The sequence below is a fragment of the Periophthalmus magnuspinnatus genome, chromosome 13 (assembly GCF_009829125.3).
Source record: "Periophthalmus magnuspinnatus isolate fPerMag1 chromosome 13, fPerMag1.2.pri, whole genome shotgun sequence".
NCBI lineage: Eukaryota > Metazoa > Chordata > Actinopteri > Gobiiformes > Gobiidae > Periophthalmus > Periophthalmus magnuspinnatus.
Genome location: NC_047138.1, coordinates 2,797,275 through 2,811,266, shown reverse-complemented (window position 1 = coordinate 2,811,266; position 13,992 = coordinate 2,797,275). Strand labels below are relative to the sequence as shown.

Here is a 13,992-nt window from a genome sequence, read left to right as displayed (position 1 = left end):
TGGTCATGCATGGAGCAAAACTGACTGAGGTATCACAAAGTATTGATTATCGTGCAAAAATACTGAAAGTCGTGCCTAAATATACGCCTAAAATATAATCATTTTGACACATATTGTTTATATTTTACTTTATCTGCTCGTATATTCAGTTTTTAGATCAATTCAAACTGTCCAAGGTCATGTTATAGAAGATTTTTGATGCAATTTCAAAACAAAACTCATTGGTATTAGATTGATTTCACTTGCCACAGTATCAAAACACAAAAACAACAGAAAAACCCACTGGCATCGCCCATCAGTAGTTGTCACATACGCTATACATCTCACATTAGTCTAATATCATCCATCCCACTCACTATGTCATATAAAATAAACAAGCTCATGCATTTCCATAATAATCCAGTGGGTCAGTTGTTGTTGACAGGTTGCTGCACCTTTTCCGGATGTGTTAGCAGGAGGCATCGGGCCATAGCCTCGACGAAAGTTCACTGAGGTCAAGCACATAATGTACAGAGCTGTCGTGGTCACGCTCGCAACATTACTCTGTGCCGCTCTCAAAGTCATTAAGGCTGTGCCCAGTCTGCAGCCCTGAGCCCGGCGCGGGACTAGACAAAGAGCCATCACACTGACAGATGCTGCTGCAGCCTCTAGTGGCATCCCGGAGGTTAATGCTATCACTTTACCATTAGCTTTATTTCGTAGCTACAGATGCTACTCTGTGGTTCATCTGCTTTTACATACCAGGCAAATTAAGAGTTATAAACACGAAACTAGCAGTCGTTAACGCTAAACATTTATGGCAATCCGCTGGTTTTTCACAGGACCTAAATTGGAAGATGCTGGGTGCTACCTGTTAGCAATTTGATGAAGTTTTTACAAAGCCTTTTAAGTTTAGCACTACATTTATACCACACAGATGGGTAATATTTATTAAAATGGATAGAATATGCATGTTTTTAAATGATTACACCTGTTTTAATGCTATTCAGTGAGGCAAAAATGAGCTACAAACTTAAACTTCCAACATAAAGTATAATCGTAATACTGTAATTTTTAAAAACTTAGTCGGACAATGTTTGAAACTGTTCAGAAGCGACTTACAATCATCAACTATGGATATAATGAACCAGTAGTGCTATATAAATGCTATCCAGTCAAGCTATTAGTAATCACAGGGTTATTTAGCATTTGTATCTCGACTGGATGGAGTGAGTTAGTCGATTACTTTGCAACAAATCAAGATAAATCGCTGAACAGAGCGACGACAATGTAAAAACTGTACGTTTATGGATAGTATCGGATTCTAATGGCCTACAAGTTGCCTTATTTTATGATATTTCCTCCATTTTCCAACGTTTTTGTGGCGTATTTAATCATTTGATCCATTGCCAAACTTGCGATCAAACCAGTCCTTCAAATCTCTCATTATCTGAACAGCGAACTTAATCAATATCAAGACCCGACCAGGATCATTCGACTTGATTGGTCCAGCGCGGCGAAAACGTGGCACGGTATGAGCGAATGTGGTGAACGCCTATAGCACACTGCGCCACGGCCTTCCCTTTTGCCTTTTCACTGTTACTCGGCCCATTGTGGAAAGGTAAAAGCCGCAGACAGGAGCGGACTGGAGACAGGTCGTCGCAGTAGAGCATCTCTCTCAGCTCCCGAGAGCCTAACCCGTGGACATGAAAACACAACGTCACAAGTTAGGGTCTCAGGGATGGAGGGACATGCAGTCAGACCGTCCGAATGACTCTAGACTAGGATTTGAGAAGTGGCGCGGGTGTGCACAGAGTCAAATGAGGACTCGAACTGTCTGAGCATCCCTGTTACATCAGGCATAAGCGAGTATCGCCGCAAATTACATCTACGCCTGGATTACTCGGTCTCCCCGGCGCAATGCTAAGGACATACAACAAGTGCAAGCCTCAGCCAGACACAACATTGACCACCCCCCACCACCACCACCTCTCTTCAACTCTCTTTCCCCCTGGTCCCCCTCCCCCACATCGCTGGAACAATACAGCACTTTGAAAAATGCCTCCTGCCATCAGGTAGGGAGCCTGCTGCTGCTGCTCCTGCCCGCCGTACAGTAACACACTAACATTTCCAATCCAGAGGCGGCTAAGTGGAAAATCTTTATCGTCAAATCGCATTATTACCAAGACAAAGAGCTATCAGAGCATCAATCACAGCATCGATATCTGAAGCTAAGGGCCTGGCGCACGTCTAACAATCCTTTTGACATGGTGTTCAGAAGAGGCAGACTGTCATAGCATTGTTAAGAATAATGAAAATCTCAAGGACTAGCTCTGTCCTGCAACTGCAAATCCCTGTCTAACAAAGTGCTGCGTCTTTGTCAGTCTACTGCGGTGGTCTGGTGGGAAGCAGAGAGGCAAGGTTAAAGATTATGTTTGGTATCGACTCACCCCCTCCCAGCCTTTCGGACCTGGATGCCTGCTCGTGTCCGCTGTTCCTCCAGCCTGCTCCGGAGCGGGGAAAAAAAAAAGATAAGACAGAAAATACTCAAGGTTTTTTTTTTTTTTTTTTTTTTTTTAACTTACAGAAAATAAAGCGAAATGAAAAAGTTTGGGAAAAGCGAGCGCTCCAATTGGGACGGAATCAGGATGGCTTGTCGGGACCGAGCCGGAATGAACCATGTGCACATAGACGACTCTCTCTCCGTCTATCTCCACTGCTCCTTCCTTGGCGCTAACTCCTGTCTCTCTCTCCCTCTCTCTCCACTGTTACACACATACATACACATGCGAGCGGACACAGGCACAACGCGTCTAGCCACCAGGAAACGCAACGATGCAGCGAAAGGGAACAGCACACACTACAACGCCGATACTTAGGAGGGAGGCAGACACGCTTTTTTTTTTTTTCTTGTTTTTCCTTTTCGTAGCCGGAGCAGGTATAAGGAGAGGAAACGAGGAGATAAGCGGCGAGAGAAAGTGCATGTAGCCGACAGTGCCAGTGGAGCATAGCTGGAGAGGAGAGGAGGAGGAGGAGGAGGAGGAGGAGGGGGGCGGTAAGAGGGGAACACACACATGCATACATACACACACACGCAGCGGCATTGACACATTCGCTCGCCTTTCCTCACAAACGGAGACTAAAGACTTCAAAAAACACTGTAAATTCAACCGAAAAACAGCCAGAATTCACACGTCTGCGTCTGCCTCAAATATGTTTCACTCATTGTTTTATTCGTGCAGTACTGGTAGTAGTGTTCCCAGTATTAGTAGTAGTAGTAGTAGTAGTAGTAATAGTGGAAGTTGTAGGTAGGAAAGGATCCAGGAAAAGGAAGCTAACTCCCTGTAGATTTACCACATGAACGCACACACCCCCTTGTACAATATTCACCTATCGCCTCTGGCTCCTTTCTCCTCTGCGTTTGGCGGGAGGAGGAAAAAAAAGAAAAAGCATAGCGCCATATCACAACGAAGGAGGTGGTGTTTATTGGTGCTGTTGGTGGTGGAGGAGGAGGTGGGTATAGGGGGGAGAGGGAGGTGCAGGAGAAAGAGGAGGAGGAGGAGGAGAGGGGGGCTATCTTACATTAATTTGCCTCACAGCTGTAATCGCTTACAGCCACGGCTCCCCCTCCTCCCCCTCCTCCTCCTCCTCCTCCTCCTCCTCCTCCTCTTGATCAGATGAGAGACAAAAGGTGAGGAAGCAAAGAAAGTGGATATTCTATTGTGTTTCCTTATCTGCACAACAACTTATTCGAGTTTCATTTAAGGCGAAACAAATCCAAAATATCCCATGGCGAATTGACAGGAATGACATGCTCGGAGAATGGATAAGGATATTATTATTATTAGATTGAAAGCGGGCCCGTAGAAACATTGTGATGTGCTTTGGCTTATAGAAGCTACATTTAATCTCCACTGGCTTTGGTATGAGCGATAGAGAGAGAGAGAGTGAGAGAGAGGAGGAGAGGAGAGGCAAGCGGCAGAGGCAGAGACGATGGGGGGAGGGACAGACGGGAGGGGTACAGTGGAGGAGTACAGCGACGCACGGCACACTGTAGGATCAAATCAGCGACCGGAGAATCGCGAGAGAACCAGCAAAGCAGATCTACACTGCCCTCTTGCTTTGCTTTCCCTGCCTGTCTGTCTGTCCTGTCTGTCTGTCTGCGCAGGGCTCGTATCGTCAATCCTCTTTGACTGCTAGACGACGCATTGTGACTGTGCACTTTTCTGGCTCCGTATAGCTGCGTATACGACATTTACACGCGCACATGCTATTTTTACAGTACGTTTTGCAGCTGAAACGTGTAAATGATAAGCTGCTGGTCTCATTTTTCAGAAGGTTTGTGTGAGACGGAGCCAGACGATGGATAATATTAGACAAAAGCTATTCTGCATTTATAAAAACACGACTTTACATCAGTTTTCTGGAGCAAAATGACATAAATGTAACTAAACTAAAGCAGATTTCATACTGAGTTGCTCCTATTGTCATGGCAAAAATAAACACTTCTATTCACAGCTGATGTACACGATATAATCTAAATATATTTATCAGTTTGACAGTGAACACGTGATCCAATTTGTAATAAAATCACCGTCTGTTCTTCACAAATCTAGAGCTGTCCGCGTGTCGAATGATAAATGAAGAGCAGAACAAGAAACGTTTTGGTACCAGCCAAATTCAGCACCAGATTTAGACTTTACTTTAAATGTTTAATACGTTTTGCCCCAGTTTTAACCAGTGATTTCAGACGTCTACGTGAATTAAAATAGAACAGAACTGTCTGGGAATCCGAGATAGTCTATCAAAAAAAACAACTATTCAACCCAGATAAGTATTTCACATTTTGTCTAAAGTCTGTGATACGGATCGAGAAACACGTGGTAGTTTTGTCTTTCATAATTTGCAAGGTTACAAAAAACCCAATTCATAAAACAAGCACTGAAAACATGAATAATGTGTTGCCACGATACCTTTTTTTTTTGACTAAGGAAAATAAAGACACGCTGCTCAAATTTCAACAGCACAATGGTAATAAAAAACGAAATGTTTTTGGACAATACACTGTTATTTTCCAGGCAATATTTCATTATTATTACAGTGTGGTTTCAAGACCTTTGTAAAACTACTCAGAAAAGGTGAAATTCTATCGTTCTAAATGTTTTCTTTCCAGCTTTGACACTTCTACGTGGATTCTGAAGTACTTTTACGCACTTTTAGTATCCACATTCTTGACGATCTTCTAAGAAAACAGCACAACGCAGCGCTATATGTAAAGAAAAACAACACACTCAGCGTTCAGGTAAAGGGACAAGCTGCGGTCATTGATTTAGCGAACCCATTCACCTCCTTTAAGTATCCCTATCTGTTGGTAATGGCCAGGAATCAGGCCTGTAGCCAAGTAGTACATCAGCAGAGACCCAGATCTGTCAGAGAGAGCCCACGCGGAGGGCCCACTGCACACACAGACCCTCTGCCACCACCAACAGACCAATAACCACGCCGCGTTACTACGTCTATGGAGGATAAAGGTCCGACGAGCATCAAACGACACGTGGACGAGACGACAGATCAGCCCGAGACAGAGACGAGTGTTTGTAGAACGTGGTAAAGCATAAAGACGCTGCTGCAGGGGCTTCTGGTGACGTCATTATTGGACAAGGGTTGGTTTTTTTATGTGTCTGTTTTTGAAGCAAAGCAGCAAATTCAAGTCACTAGTCACTATTTAGCAGATTAAACAATTGTGGATTTGCCTTTTTGGAAGTTCCTGAGAAGATATTGCAAAGATAATTAATAAGAATCACTTCGGAAATGATGGGATGAGACACAATTGCAGAGTTTCATGTCACATTACTCAGTTTTTTTTGCAGTTTTTGCAGCTAAATATCAGATTTATTTAAGTCAGGAGCCACTATAATTGATCAGGTTCAACAATTGTGGATTTTTCTTGGTAAATATCAAACAAATAGTTCAAAATAGGCTTGAATTCAGTGTCTAAAACAGCCTGGATTATTTCAATGGGACATTTTCATTCATTAATAATATATAATAAGTTACAGCCTATAGCACATTACAATGACAGGTTTATGAATCACACCAAATCCTGAGAGCAAAAGGGACATTTTGACACTAATAAAAACATAAATAAAACTCGTGACAGCTGCAAGACGACGTACATGACACTATTTACATGAAACTATAAACTAAAAACGTGTATAAAGTGTCTTAAACAGTCAATAGCTCTGTTACTTTGGGGATTTATTAGCTGCAATGTTAAATCACACACAATAAATTTCCGTTTGGTCCATTTTGTTCGTGTTGGGGAGTCGACACGAGCATCAGAAGAGCTTTTTCCTATCTCTTATCACCTCGCTACAGCACTCCCCAATTTATAACAGTTTATCTCATCACGAGGAAGAAACAAGAGTAAGAATAAAGGAGTAAAGTTCATGCTACAGCTGAATAAAACTACAACCACATCCACAGTTTCTTGTCTTCCTCAACAAACAACATCTTAACCAATGATCCAAACATTAATCTTGTGTTTGTTGCAGAAACAGAAACTATGAACCAACAGGGGGCAGACTTCAGCTCCTCTGCTCGAGTGCACCCAGGCCTCTAACTGTATCCCCGGCCAACGAAAAAGGCCAAAGCGCTCTGCTCCACCGGGGGATTAAGCACCCACCCAAACAAACTGCCCCGTCCTGCAGAATGACATAAAAATAAGCCATTTTAGCATCACGTTTCAGGAGGAACTAAGAGAAATAAAGGATCTGAAATGTCTAAAAGCATTTATATTTGATTTGGCCTTAAGTTCTTTTTTTTTTTTTTTGTAACACAGTTATCCTAAATACGATCTTTGGCCTTTACTTGGTGCAGAATTTAAGATTTTTACTGTTTTAACGCAGTGTTTTTGTGGTTTAAAAGAGGATTTGAGGTAAGTTGCTCAACGAATTTTAACCTAAAGTTGGACCTGTTGCATAAAATAGTGATTATTCTTAACAAATATAAGAGCAAAATGATAATTACCAAATGATCAAAGTGGTTTATAAATACTTTTTTCTTATCTTTAATGATTCTGTACATTTTAATCGCATGTACATGAGAATTTACACGACTTTTACTAAACAAATCTGCCTCTTTCTAACGAGAATCAACAACACCGTCTGCTAAAAAGTTGCTCCTAATAAAATAATCTCTTAAATACAACAGTTAACACGTTTGTTTTTCATTTACGGCTGCGATTAATTCAAGTAAACTCAAATGTATTCACAGTTTGACGTGTGCACAATGGAGACGTCTCATCATTTCCCTGTTCATTTACTCTGTCACAATCTCTCCTCACGTCAAACACTCAAATGCACGAGAGCTGATTAAAAATATTTTGACAATAATTGTTGGTGGTGACAAGTGAGTGTGGTGAATGTAATCGGACTCGTGCGTGTGTGTGTGTGTGTGTGTGTGGGTTTAGAGGGAGGTGTCACACAAACAGCACAGGTACCGAGCCCCGTGTCACAGTTAATTAGGTTAGAAGAGGGAAATGCATAAGCAACTCTGCCAAGACCCACATCAACGCGGCGCTTCAGAGGTGTGGCGATGACTGACGACACAAAACAAACACCAACAAAGACACTTCTAACACGTGGGACACAGATAAGCAGGATAAAAGCGTGTCTTTAAGGAGCGAGGGGGACGGGGCGTTACATGTGAGATGAAATACTCCACTGGACGTCCGGGGCTGGATTATGAAAGGGACAGAGGCTTTAATGAAGAAAAGAAAAGGCTGGAAAACGTATATTTCTAAAGAGTATTTACAGTCACTTTAAATCAACCGTCCATCGCAGTTTTACCCAACGTGACTGTGTTTGTGTCATCTCTCTCACGTCCAAGCGACTTTCTATTCAAACTGTATTTATTTTTTGCATTTTCCCTACAAAAAAGCAAAGATTTTGGTTATTTTTTTTGGTAATACGCAGCACAGAGTTGAACAGGTGACTATGCCCAGCTGTTGGTTCACTCTGTTCAGCTCGTGTCTATTTTTAATTAAATATATTTTTAAACGGTTTACTGGGATAGTCCTGCTTTAGTATTTCAATATTATCATTTTTTTGAATATTTTTCTGCAGCTGTTTATACATTTGTTGCCGTGACAGGCCTGTATTCTGTTTTTTTTGTGTGTTTTTTATATATTATTCATGGGTTGCAGCTTCCTGTTTTGTGCAACATGTTGAGGAGTTTTTCCCATTTAAAAGATGATTTTTTTTGCAAGTTTAAAATTATTATCGCTATGGCAACAGTCTGAAATCCATTGATATTTCCCATTTTAAACTATTTAACAGCTTCTTTATGGATAAATTAAATAATAATTTATGTTTTAATAGACTAAAAGACTAAAAATTGCTGTTATATTTCCAAACACACTCTGCAAACAAATTCAGCTCAATATAATAGAAAAATACAAGTGTAAACGCTCTTATTACTGTTTAAAAAATGTCTAAAAACTTTCACATTTGTCTTGAAACTGTGTCATGTCAAGAGCCAGCAGAATTTCCACATAATTGTTGTAATTTGTAATAATAAAAACAGCAAAAATATCCATCTGGACACACGTTAAAGGCCCCGGTCAAACTGTTGCACGTTAAACTTTATGCACATCTAATAACCAGACGATAAAGTGAGCAGGAATTGTAGCTTTAATTCAATATTTGCTCAGCGTTGAACCTGTGGCGAGGCTGATTTTCTGCTCGATATCACACCACCTCATGCAAACCCCCAAACGTCTTACCATAATTAGATCTCGTATACATCTTAACCCACTCCACCCCTGAGTCCTGCCTCCTGCCCATCTCCAGACGTCTCTCTACGTTACAGCCGGTGTGCACAGGGTCTGTATTTAGCTTTGTCTTTTACCTGGAGATGGCATCGATCGACGAGTGCAGAGTGCCATGCGTACCTCAGGGAAAGCTAGGAGGTTGTACAGTTATCTCCCAGGGTGTAATTCTCAACTATACAACCTACTACCTCAACCTGGGAGCAAGCCAGTGCTGACACCAGGGCTACAGGCGCTCTCCAAGCTAACTCGCTTTCAAAATAAAAGCCTAACACACACATGGGAAGTGTTCAGCTGGTCAACGTGGACTTTGTCGCTAATGATATCCAGCGGTGGAATTTTTGGAAGTTTTCGAAGCACGTGTTGTGTGTTTCTTTACTTTGTGTTCATGTGTATCGTAAATATGTCACTTTTACTTTGAATTATAGTTGTGCAATGAATTAAATTTGAATCAAAAGTCGAGTTTCAGTCGTTTCTAGTTGTCAATTCGATGTTTTGGTCGTATAAATACAGAGGTCCACAGCCAAGCCTCTAGCCAGTCAGTAAAAACATGTGGTTTGGAGCTGGATTCAGAGTTTTTTTTTTTTTTTTTTTTTAATGGCAATGAATATTTTTATTGTTTATGTTTAGTGCATTTATATTTTCAGCCTTTTTTAAAATATTTTTTTAGTAAGACGAAATAAAACAGCATAAAAATCGCCAATCAAAACGAGGAAAAGAGTTGTTTTTTGTCATGTTATTGAGCTCTACTTTAATTTAACACCTTTATATTTACACTTTCGTCTCATCAATGCACTCATAAACTCATTAAACAATATTTCAAAAGGAAGTTTCCCTTAAACTGTGTCATATTTTCGTTTGACTCGAACCAGCTCCACGTTTCGAGACACCCAAATGAAGTTATTTGAGGTAAAAATGACTGTAGTATAAACTTTCACATGACACAGTGTTAATTTTCGTCTGTTTATACATAAGTTAATTACAAAAAGCCTTTTATTCCACCACTGATATCATTTTAAGAGCTGCATTGGCAAAGCTGCTTCACTGTAACCTAGAAACAGCTCTACACATAACAGATAAACACGCCTAGGACTAACGCATGTGTCCAAACTGTTGATGTCACAGTTCTTTTAAACACGCACATTAGCAACCAAAATGTTGATCAAATTTAGCTCCCCTCAGAGTTCAGAAAACGCCTTGCTGTTTTGGCTCTTGTGTTTCAGAAAAGGCATCAATGCGTGGGAGGTAATGGTTGGAGTAAGAAAACAAGCATTACTCCTGCCATTCAAATGCATTTCTTAATTGAAGTCAAATTAACGCAAGAAAGACTAAGATGGAGCTAATTGTAGAGGGAAACCGCTACAACAAGCAAATTGTGGCTTTGATTATCAGCTTGAAAGGCAAAATAACACTCGCAATCTGCTGGAGGATGCAAAGTTTTGGAGTTGTTTGTCGGGTTAATCGTTGAAGAATGGGTGAAGAGCGGGCGTCGCAGACTCAGACCTGTAGATTCAAGCTTGTGGACGTAAGAAAACACAAGTTCGGATCTACGGGTTGGAGGCTGCAAGCGGGTCAAATCCAAATCTTGAAAAGCTAAAAACACTAAGAAAGTCGCTCTGAAGTTGAAGCGTTAGCACCACTTATTGCTGAAAATTAGATGCAAAAAATTTCACTAATATTCAACAAAAATAATGATGACTTTGTTTATGCCTTGAAGATGAAATGGGATGAGAAAGATTGTGGTTGGGTGTGGAAGAGATTTGCACATTAAGGGAATAAGCAGTTTGCTTAGAAGTACAAGTTTGCTAAACGAATTTGGCTCTGAGAATTTAGTTGAAAGTTATCATTATGACTTTTCACAGGAAAATCCCTCTTTCTAAATATGGGCAGACACACAGACTGCACCAACAGAGCACCCTCATGGTTTATTTTATCTTTAATGTAGACTCAATGCAAAACACGAGTGCATCAACTTTAAATGAGAAGAAATGTGAAAGAATTAACTCAAATATTTACTAAAATAAAGGCCCAAGCACCAACATGTGACAATGTTTAACCAAATATATGTCATGTTTCATTTAGTTTGCAAAAAGTTTATATTTTTAAACAGATTATGGATTCAAAAAGAAAATTTCCCTACACGAAACAGCATGAAAAAAGCCATTATTGAACAATTCAAACTTCCAGAAGCACGATTAGATCTAATGGTTTGATGCTTTCACATTAGTCAAAACATGACCATGATGAAAGAAAAATAAAACGTGTTGATGTTAGAAACAGACTGAACACTTTAAGCTGTTTTGGGGGAATAAAAAGCATCACAATATTTCACAATAAATGCATTTTGCTGCAACAGATTTCACATAAAACAGCGGATGAAATTAGGAGGCAACACCCAAAAAGACACAACAGGAGACTTGTATCACAGTGCGAAAGAGTCACTTTTTAACAAACTATTAGCGCAAACGTGAGTACTGTACGTGCATTTAAAAATCCTTTAAAATCCAAACAGTCTAGTGCAGAGTTTTGGTGAAAGTTAAAAGCGTTGGGAACTGGAAAGCGTTAAAAGCAGTGTCCCTGTCCCACTCTGACTGTAGTGAATAGAGCTGTCTACTGTTGTGCCGCACCAGCAACAAAAAGTGGGAGATGAAACAGCCGAGAGTGTGGTCCAATTTCAACTTTTTTTCAACTCCATCTGAAGTTCGCTCTCTCCTTCTCTTTCCCCTGCGCCTGAATTTAAATGAGACGTCTGACTTTGAAGCCGTTGCCAAGTTGCTTAAAGTATGTCAGTGGGTCTTTGCCAGCCCCCTCAAAGACACCTTGAGATTGGCCCCAACAAAAGGGGTCATCCACGGGATCCGCAGCACCCCGCCGAAACTGCCCCGCCAACCGAAAGCACCCATACAAGCTCCACGCCACCACCTGCTGCACCGAGGTATCTGTCTTCATTTACCCACAATTCATAGTAACATCACATAAGAACAAGTTGCATTTGGAGGAAAAAACATTACCGACGCATCGTAGCTGAAATCTTTGCAATCTAGTCTAGTGTTTTGGTTTTTTTTTTTTTTTGTGTGTGTGTGTTTTTTTTTTTTTTTCGCCAATTAGCCAGCAGCGCCAACGGATAAAACTCGAGGTGTTCCCCGGATTCAAATCTACCCAGCAACAACAACGAGGACTGGGAAAAACGGGGAGAGAGAGACAAGCTATGGGTTCAGAAGAGGTGCGAGAGGTGAGAACGTGCTACGTCTTAAGCGCTTCGTTAATATAGTATCTAGCAATGTAAACAGATAGCCAGCTAGCCGGGACGTAGCATTCCTATAGGCCGCTTTGAGCTCAATGCACAGAAAACTCCGAACGTAACGCAAACATAGAGTAAAGTTACTAATGTGCAAAGTCGATTTAACAAACGTGCAAAGGTTTTATGAGATTGATTGGAAAATAATTGAAGTATTGATCGTAACTTACCCGTTTCCTGATTAGCTTCCAAATGCTACTCAGGCCTTATAGCACTTGGCAAAAGGTATAGGCAACATATCCAGCTCGGGCCATCCAAAAAAACAAGCTCAACTGCCCCACGATCGCAGGGAAAGGGCCGTTACACCGAGCAACAAAAGACACCAAACACCAGAGGGGAAATAAATTAGGTACTTTGATTGTTTTGGTTTGCGGGGCGATCGTAATAATAAATACAAATAGGAGCGAGTTAGTGTTTGAGGCTGTAAAAAAAAACCAAAACGCTACTCTACCACAAGCTTCTTCCCCGCTGCACACAACGACCAAATGACAAGTAACATCTGTTTGCAAGACGGCCGAAATCCCAATTTGGAAAAAAAAAAAAAAAAACGCGCTTAAAAAAAAAAAAATAGAGAGAAAAATTGGCTTGATTTTGGAAAGTCTTGAAGTGCTAACTCTCCGGCACTCGCTCAGCTGAAACAGAAAAAGGGATGTGTGGAAATTCGTAGAAGAGAAAACGCAGCCGTCCTCCTGTCACCCTTGAACCTCTCCCCTTCTGCTCCCCCTCCTCTCCTCACATACACTCCTACCGCGGCTTTCAGAGCTGCCTAGTAATGCTACTTTTCCCACTCAAGTACTACTATTCACAACAAATACTCCACTACACTTGCTGTATTTTGCGAAAAAGTTACACGATTTGCACGTTTTCGCGTCGATTTTTTTGATACTTTCTTACGTTTTGCTGGTTATACTCGTACGTCTCTTTCAACCTACACTTGTTTACGTCTCTGAGTAAGTAATTAAAGGCATAGCTGCGTGTATTTATGTCTATTTTAAAGTCACTCTCAGTCTACTATGATTTTTGGATACTCTGCCTTCCTCTGCCTTCTTTCCAAATACAACAGGGACCAGTCCAGGTACTTACCACTCGCAAAAAAACAACCCTCTACTCCAGCACATAAACACTCGCAAACTTGTCTCCTCTTTCCTTGTCTCCTACACCCTCGTCTCCTAGGGCGTCACCCAAACATTCAGCCATGATCCCATTTGCAGACGTAATTTTGCAAATCATTAAACATCGTTGCCCCAAATCTATGTCAGAGAAGCTTCAGGAAGTGCAAAAATGAATCGATACATATTACGTCTGAACGATACAACGCTATTGAATCAAAATTGAAATTTGAGTGGAAAGGGGGCAATTATTTAGTTAATAGAAAGTCGTCTGCGCATAACAAAACATGTATCCTGCTCAGACCAGAAGAAGTGAAATTTATCGGTTCATGTTTCAGCTAAATTTACAATGAGCCTTCAAGAAAACTACTTTTTAAACATAAACTGCAAATCAGATTTTTTTTGCCAAAACTCACGCAGCCCTAATAAAAACGTAATTAAACTTCCCCCCAAAAAGCGATCCACTATTTGAGCATTCAGGCACTTTTCTGTCTCCTCTGTCTAGACTATTGTCTCCTCGTTTCCCTGCCTCCTGCCTCCTAGCCTCCTCGAACGCTGCCCTCAGCCTGAAGCCGTCTCCCTGCCTGGATTTTGCACGTATACACATTCATAGATGCACTAAGATAAACCAAAATACACACGCACACACATTTCTTGGACGGCATCCCTGCACCAAAAACAAATACCAATCTTTAGTTAGCCTCCGCGGCGAACAGAAAAAGAAGGAGTCGTTTCGGGACTTGGCTCTGGTTTTGCAAGGAGCAGATAGTCGACCA

General features: G+C 41.1%; 1 long non-coding RNA gene across 1 annotated transcript in view; it reads right to left on the bottom strand.

Annotated features, from left to right (window-relative positions):
- Positions 1-13,992, bottom strand: part of LOC117380369 (uncharacterized) — a 95,425-nt gene that overhangs the window by 4,723 nt on the left and 76,710 nt on the right. The window contains exon 4 of the long non-coding RNA XR_004542148.2: positions 2,430-2,483. This is a non-coding gene — a long non-coding RNA (uncharacterized LOC117380369). The remainder of the gene's footprint in view (positions 1-2,429; positions 2,484-13,992) is intronic.